An 8257-nucleotide genomic window follows, 5' to 3' on the forward strand; every position below is an offset into this window, starting at 1 on the left:
TTACAATGTGTTTGCATGATACAACTGTTTGTGTTCTTGTGATAATGTAAGTAGGGTGTGGATCACCCTGATCTTTCCATCTACATTGCTTTCTGTGTCTCACTCCCTTCCCTCTTCCTGCTGTGCATTAAGTTGTATGTAATTATTTAGTTACAGTCATAAATTCTTTATAGTGGACCCACTTGATATAAATGCAGTGTGGAGCATTGCAGTCCTCATGTACTGTACATGCTTTTGTTTGTATTTTTCTGCTTTTCCATAGGCATGCAAACACACAGTCTTACAGTCACATGTGTTCTGTCCATAAAACCATTAACCTGACCCGTCCCACTTTAGGTTGTATGTATATTTCTTTTTTCAATCTCAAACCCCTTTGGCATTGATCATTCCCATGAGCTAAAAGGACAAAAGCTTAATGCACCCTCAGGTTTTTGAGCCAAGTGGATTTTAAATGCGACTTCTAAAAAAATATGTTGCACTGCTACTTTTTTTTTCTAAAGCAATCTGGCAGAAAATCACCCATTCACATGTTTAAATCCGGTCAGTCCGATCAAGTTACACTTTCTGCAGATTTGCTTTTAGCTGAAAGTTCTGTCATTATCTACCCAATTTTGTGTCACTTGAAACGTTTTTCGCCCCTGGAATAGAAAAGGAAATGTTTTACCAAGTTAATGACTGATTCAGCTGCCTTCATCTTGCCTGCTCGAAGAGTCCTCATCTGTGTTCATGACCATGAGTCTAACGCACTGTTCATCTGAGCTTCACTGTACACAGAACACTCAGAGTCAGCACTCTCTGCTAGCCCTCCACACCGTCTGACACACACAGATACAGCAAAAGAGACAGAGGCTGAGGGAATTAGCATGTGTGGTGTAAAGACTACCAGTGTGATTTAGAGTAAAACTGGGGGTAGACCAATATATAACAGTCAGGCCAATTAATTGGCTGATATTTGGCCATTTTAAAATTGCACTGAAGCATTTTTGTGTCCGTCTAAGTAAACAAGCGTTTACATCTTTGACCATTTCGTGTGTCTCGCTGTTTTTTCAGTCTCATGCAGGAGCGCTGCATTTTAAGACATCTTGTCAGTTTAAAAGGAATTGTTAAATGAATATTCTGGGTTAAAAACAAGTTAAGCTCAATCGACAGTATTTGTGGCATAATGTTGATAACCCCAAACATTTATTTGGGCTTTTCCCTAATGCTCCCTCCTTTTCTTTGAAAAAAAATAAAAAAGCAAAAATCAGGGTTATATTTAGGCTAACCATGGAAGTGAATGGGGCCAATTCGTAAATGTTAAAATACTCTATTTCAAAATTATAGCCACTAGATGTAAACAACATGCATTTTGACATGATTTTAGTGTGATAAAACCACTCACTAACCTTTTCTGAGTAAAGTTGTATCCAATTTTACAACTTAGTTGCAATGACGACATAACGCTGTAAACCCTAAAACCCTAATATGACAGGGAAAACAACAATTTAAACTCAAATAATACACAAGTTCTAACAGAAGAGTGTTTTTATAAAATAATAAGCTTCATATTACAGCCTCTAAACCCTCAAAATGCTTGCCCCATTCACTTCCAATGTAAGTGCCTCACAGTAAACTAGATTTTTCTTTTTTTTTTTTTTTTTTTTTTTTTTTTAAGAAAAGAAGGGAAAAGTCTAAATTAATTTTTGTGGTAATGAACATTATGCCTCAAACGCTGTTGATTGGGCTCAACTTGCATTGAACCAGGAATAGGCTATTCCTTTAAATTAATTGTGAAAACCCGTCTTGAGACAGCTGTGTTCTGCTGTATTTTTGATGCTGCATCTCGGTGTGAACGGTCCCTAACAGAAGTGTCATTTCCAAAATCTACGGCCTCGTCAACGGATAGTACATATTTTCTATTTTAAATGAATTCAGAGCTTTTGTGTAAAATAAGTCAATTTCATTAAAATAAATAAATGTTGTGTGCATCATATTTGCTATTATTAAACTGTAGAGCCTAACTTTTATGACATATTGGTCATTGGCAGTGCTGTGTAGTAACACATTACATGTAATCTAGGTTACATAATCAGATTACAAAAATCAATTACTTGTAATTGGATTCAATTACATTTTATAAACATAATCAGATTACAGTTACACTTTTTATGGATTACATGATTACATTCTCTATTACATTACTAATCACAATATGCAATGGGTAATCCAAAAGTGATCCTAGAAAGTGTAATTTAAAAGAGTATGTAACTGATTACAATTTAAATTGCAGAATTTGTAATAAGTACCCGATTACATTTCATAAAAACTCTACCCAGCACTGGTCATTGGCCACCCTACTCCAGGTCCCAGCATCGGTCATTAAAAACATTTTGGTCGACTGCCAGAATATTCTTGAAAGAGACTGGGATGACAAGAAATATGAAAGGAGCATAACTTGAAAGAGTATAAAGAAAAAATGCATCTAATAGAATAGCAGAAACTAGTGAGTAAGAATAAACAAAAACTGAATTAGCAAGCCGAGCAAGTGGGAATTTATGTTTGTGTGAAGAGAAGACAGCATAGAAAGAGAGCGACAGAGAGGAGAGAAGGAGGACTGAATCATATACATGCACACTGAGCACCTGCAGCACATCGGCACTGTGTGAGTATCATGAGAGCCGCACAGCCAGAGACAGCCCAGTCTCCATGGCAATGTTCCAACAGTGCAAAAAAAATAATTTAGTCAGAAAGATATTTCACCCAGCTCAGTGATCTGAGAGATGTGTAGCCTGATCTCACATAAAAATCGGCAAGTGTGTGTTGATTTTTCTTTTGCCAAAATCGGTATACATTGACCGAATGTAAAAAGACTGCCTCCAGAGGCTAAAGCGGTAAGTGTTTCAGAGCATATAAAAAAGTGTGACATCCATTTATATCAAGGAGAGGTCACCAGAAGCCAGAAGCCAAAAATTATTCTTTTCAGCTGAACAGGGTGTAAAACAATGAAGAGAAATGCTTATTTTATTTAACACCCCCCAAACAAAACCCAAATCTAACAGATAAAAATGCAACCTCCTTATCATGCTTGTGATTGTTTATACAAACATGATTATTTCCTCATTTTAATGGGGATTGAACTGTGGTCTCCCATCCAACTGATGCAACATGCCACCAGTTATACTAAATATGTCCGATGGGAGATGCATGTCAGTGAGTCAGCATATTGTTGCTGATCCTAGGGTACCGGAACTTTTGGAAACAGCATGCCGACTTCCCGTGTGATCATGTTGTAGTGGGGGATAGAGAGGGATGGGAATAGAGAAGGAGAGAGAGATCAGAAGAGAAAAAACTTGAGGGAAAAAAATGATAGAGCGAAATTATTAGCATGGTGCTATTATCATTACTGCTAATAGCAGTGACAGTAATGGAGAATGCTATGTTCATTTTCACAGCCTCGCTGTGGGAGGAGGGATCCATTTCAAGATGCAGTTCATTGCTGCAATGACAACCGTGAATACTCTGAGAAAATATTAATGAGTCTTATGTGGTTCATTATCCAACATTAACAGTGAGAAACTTTCTTCCATGTTTAGGTGTTGAACTTCAGACAAACCCATTTGCTGTAAAGGGATAGTTCACCCCTAAAAAAAGAAAAAATTTTCATCCTTTACTCACCCTTGTGTTTTTACAAACCCATATGACTTTTTTCTTCTTCTGTGGAACACAAAGGGAAGTGTTTATAAACGACTCGGTCACCATTCACTTTCATTGCATCTTTTTCCTTACAATAAAAGTGAATGGTGACTGAGGCAAACATTTTACCTAACATCTTCTTTTGTGTTCCACAGTGGGGAAAAAAAGTCTTATGCATTTGTAAACACCATGAGGATGAGTAAATGATGACAGAATTTTTGTGAAATGTGAAATGTACCTAAGAGAAATTCTATTGTGTTTTAGTCCCAGTGACCCAGTTAGTAGTGCTGTGCACATGGGCATGTTCACTCCGGTTGCTTGTTGTGAGTTCCAGATGGCTTCTGTCTCCCAGCAGAGAGGACCAGTAAGGGCTGCATGTTTTAGTCAGTGCCATCTGGAGGACACCTCTCCTGAGAATAATGTTGGACGTCCAAAAACAAGCCATAGCATTCAGCTGGAATTGGAAAGAAGTGGAATGATTAAATGCCCAGGGTGATGCACAAGAGCTGAGATGGTAGTTGTCATCTTCAGATACCTTTTATTTTTTGAAGGACAGATACAGGAGGCTCTGATCTCTAGAAATTACAACAAATTGGCTTTACAACAAAAAAGTTTATTTGTATTGCATTTTCTTGATGAGGTTATTTCTGTAAATAATAGGCCTATATGATAATAACATGTATTATTCTGCTATAAACTAAAGTACAGTAACCTGTTTTAAAACATTATTTATTAGTAACTAATAAATAAAAAATTGCAGTACAGTTGTAACACTTTTTGCTTTTTGCCATACTGTGTGAATACTGTCCAAAATAAACATGCCTTTATCTGATGCCTACCAAAACAATCTGGCGTATATTACAACTGTCCTCATTCCGGGTTCTGTAGTAACACTACACCGGGACAGTTGTAACTAGGGACTAAAAACAGTTCAAGCAACGAAAACGAAAACCAAACAAAAATTTTTTGGCAGAACGTAACCGAAAACTGGAACAAAATGATTTTCAATTGTTCCGGAGTGAAATTTTTATTTTTAAATGCTGGTAATCGATTAATAACCGGTTAAAGTTGTTCTGTAAATTTTTTCATGAAACCAAAGGCCAAAGGGTTTATCACAGTACATTTTTGGAACTACGGACTTCATGTTGCCCCGTAAAAATGAAACGTGCTTTGATCCTAAAGGAAACTGCTGCATCACACATTTCTTTGCCTAACTGCTCGTTGTGGAATGTCGCATCCTCTGAATAAAGACCTTTTTAACAAACATATACTGTATAATTACATATACATGCACGTCTAATCCAGGAAAACTTTATTAGAGATAAAAAGTACATTTCTCAGTTGTTTCCAAGTCTTCACTGAATTATTGTTAGATATGATGCATTAATACAGATTTGAAGCTGTAGGGTTTCGACTGAGAAGCAGATCTGTAGTTAAAATTATACTCTTAATTAACTGCTTGTTATGATTTCTATGCTGATAAATCCAGCACACAGGAAAAAAAATTCTTGCTTTTTTCCTCTGCTTATTTTAGTGAGGCAAGTGGATGTTTTTCCACACCAGCTTGCTTGTTTCTTTTGAGAGATCTGGCAACACTGCTATTAATATTTCACCCACCCCTTAGTGCAGAGTACTGTCATTTTAAAAAGAACGTTATTAACCGTTCTTTTATTTTGTTCTAACTGGTAACCTTTTGACTGAAAGAGACTGCAGAACTTCTGAATACTGCAGAATACAGTTTTTGCTCAGAACCGAAATTAAAAACATTTTGTTTTTAGTCCCTGGTTGTAACACTCATTTGTAATGAGCTAAATAAAGCATTATCCTAACTTAAAGTGAAATATACAAATACATATTTTATACTCTGTGATTGTTTTCATATATTTCTAATTCTTGCATGTGTATCAATTCTAATACAGCAGCTGGAAATCTTCTCTTCTTTACACAGATACAAGGCATCCTGTGACATGAACACACATGCAAACAAACAAAAATTCACATCTATCCCACTAAAATGTCAAAGTATGTCTGTCTATGTGTCTTGCTTACTTATCTAAGCTTCCTGAGTGAATGAAATTAAAGGAGCATTTGCTACCATGTTTCCGATACAGTGGTAGTTGAAACACAGTTACATGTGTCCCTCGCTGCACCACATTCATGTTTGCCTTATTTTCTCAGTGACCTTGCAGCATGTCCCAAAATATGTTATAAGAAATATATATATATATATATATATATATATATATATATATATATATATATATATATATATATATATATATACACTATATTGCCAAAAGTATTCGCTCACCCATCCAAATAATTGAATTCAGGTGTTCCAATTACTTCCATGGCCACAGGTATATAAAATGAAGCACCTAGGCATGCAGACTGCTTCTACAAACATTTGTGAAAGAATGGGCCGCTCTCAGGAGCTCGGTGAATTCCAGCGTGGTACTGTGATAGGATGCCACCTGTGCAACAAGTCCAGTCGTGAAATTTCTTCACTACTAAATATTCCACAGTCAACTGTCAGTGGTATTATAACAAAGTGGAAGCGACTGGGAATGACAGCAACTCAGCCACGAAGTGGTAGGCCACGTAAAATGACAGAGCGGGGTCAGCGGATGCTGAGGCGCATAGTGCGCAGAGGTCGCCAACTTTCTGCAGAGTCAATCGCTACAGACCTCCAAAGTTCATGTGGCCTTCAGATTAGCTCAAGAACAGTGCGTAGAGAGCTTCATGGAATGGGTTTCCATGGCCGAGCAGCTGCATCCAAGCCATACATCACCAAGTGCAATACAAAGCGTCGGATGCAGTGGTGTAAAGCACGCCGCCACTGGACTCTAGAGCAGTGGAAACGCGTTCTCTGGAGTGATGAATCACGCTTCTCCATCTGGCAATCTGATGGACGAGTCTGTGTTTGGCGGTTGCCAGGAGAACGGTACTTGTCTGACTGCATTGTGCCAACTGTGAAGTTTGGTGGAGGGGGGATTATGGTGTGGGGTTGTTTTTCAGGAGCTGGGCTTGGCCCCTTAGTTCCAGTGAAAGGAACTCTGAATGCTTCAGCATACCAAGAGATTTTGGACAATTCCATGCTCCCAACTTTGTGGGAACAGTTTGGGGATGGCCCCTTCCTGTTCCAACATGACTGCACACCAGTGCACAAAGCAAGGTCCATAAAGACATGGATGAGCGAGTTTGGTGTGGAAGAACTTGACTGGCCTGCACAGAGTCCTGACCTCAACCCGATAGAGCACCTTTGGGATGAATTAGAGTGAAGACTGCGAGCCAGGCCTTCTCAACCAACATCAGTGTCTGACCTCACAAATGCGCTTCTGGAAGAATGGTCAAAAATTCCCGTAAACACACTCCTAAACCTTGTGGAAAGCCTTCCCAGAAGAGTTGAAGCTGTTATAGCTGCAAAGGGTGGGCCGACGTCATATTAAACCCTATGGATTAAGAATGGGATGTCACTTAAGTTCATATGCGTCTAAAGGCAGATGAGCGAATACTTTTGGCAATATAGTGTATATATATATATATATATATATATATATATATATATATATATATATATATATATATATATATATATATCTTATTGCGGTAATGAGAATATCATAATGACCATCTTTTTTGTCATTGTGGTAATGAAAATTGGGGGATAAAATGTGCTAAAACGATCATGAAATTATGTAATGTAAACATTTAAAAATATTAATGGCCCTGGTAAAAGGCTTCATTTTCAACATGCAAAATTAAATTCATTATTTGTTTCTTTTGATTTGGAAGTAAAATATGTCCAAAATATTTTCTTGACAGATTTTGTGAAAATCAACCATTAAGCTTCCAAAATTGTGCCACTGCACAAAAGAAAACTCGCTGGAGAAGAATGTGCGGACTAGTGCACAGTGTGATGAACATGATGCTCTCTGCTGACGGTTTCGCGGTCGCCACTGGAGAATACAATCTATTGTTGGAAGAAGACAGAACATCAGAGCGCGCGCGAACCTCGGGGCCGGCTAGCTCGCGACACGCTGTTCTCATTTGACAGCAGGTTGGATCGCTCGGGGCCGTCTGAGTAATTATGCACATTCTTGCGGTAAAGTGCAACGAGGACAGGAAACAGGCTGCACACCGTCCTGGAAACATGATTCTGTCTTCAATAACTTACTGTCTCCCTAACCTAGCAAGTAATTTAAAGAGTCCACAAGCACAATTTAATTACCTCGATGTCCCCTAAATACATAGCCTAATATACACAGTAAATTGTAAATTTGCCTTGAGCAAGGGCTGCTTATTTATTGGATGCTTGACTTTGGTGACATCTACTGTTTAGTAAGCTGAATTTTGGAACACTTTTATGACCAATAATAATAATAATAATAATAATGATAATAATAATAATAACAATAATAATACCAACAATAATAATAGTGATAATAATAATAATAATACTAATAATAATAATTATAATACTGTAACAAAAATTGCCCTTTGAAGGGACAATAAAGATTTACTATTACTAAATACTACTACTCTTATTACTACTTATAATAATAATAATAATAATAATAATAAT

This window comes from Myxocyprinus asiaticus, chromosome 13, assembly GCF_019703515.2.
Source record: "Myxocyprinus asiaticus isolate MX2 ecotype Aquarium Trade chromosome 13, UBuf_Myxa_2, whole genome shotgun sequence".
In the NCBI taxonomy this organism is placed as follows: domain Eukaryota; kingdom Metazoa; phylum Chordata; class Actinopteri; order Cypriniformes; family Catostomidae; genus Myxocyprinus; species Myxocyprinus asiaticus.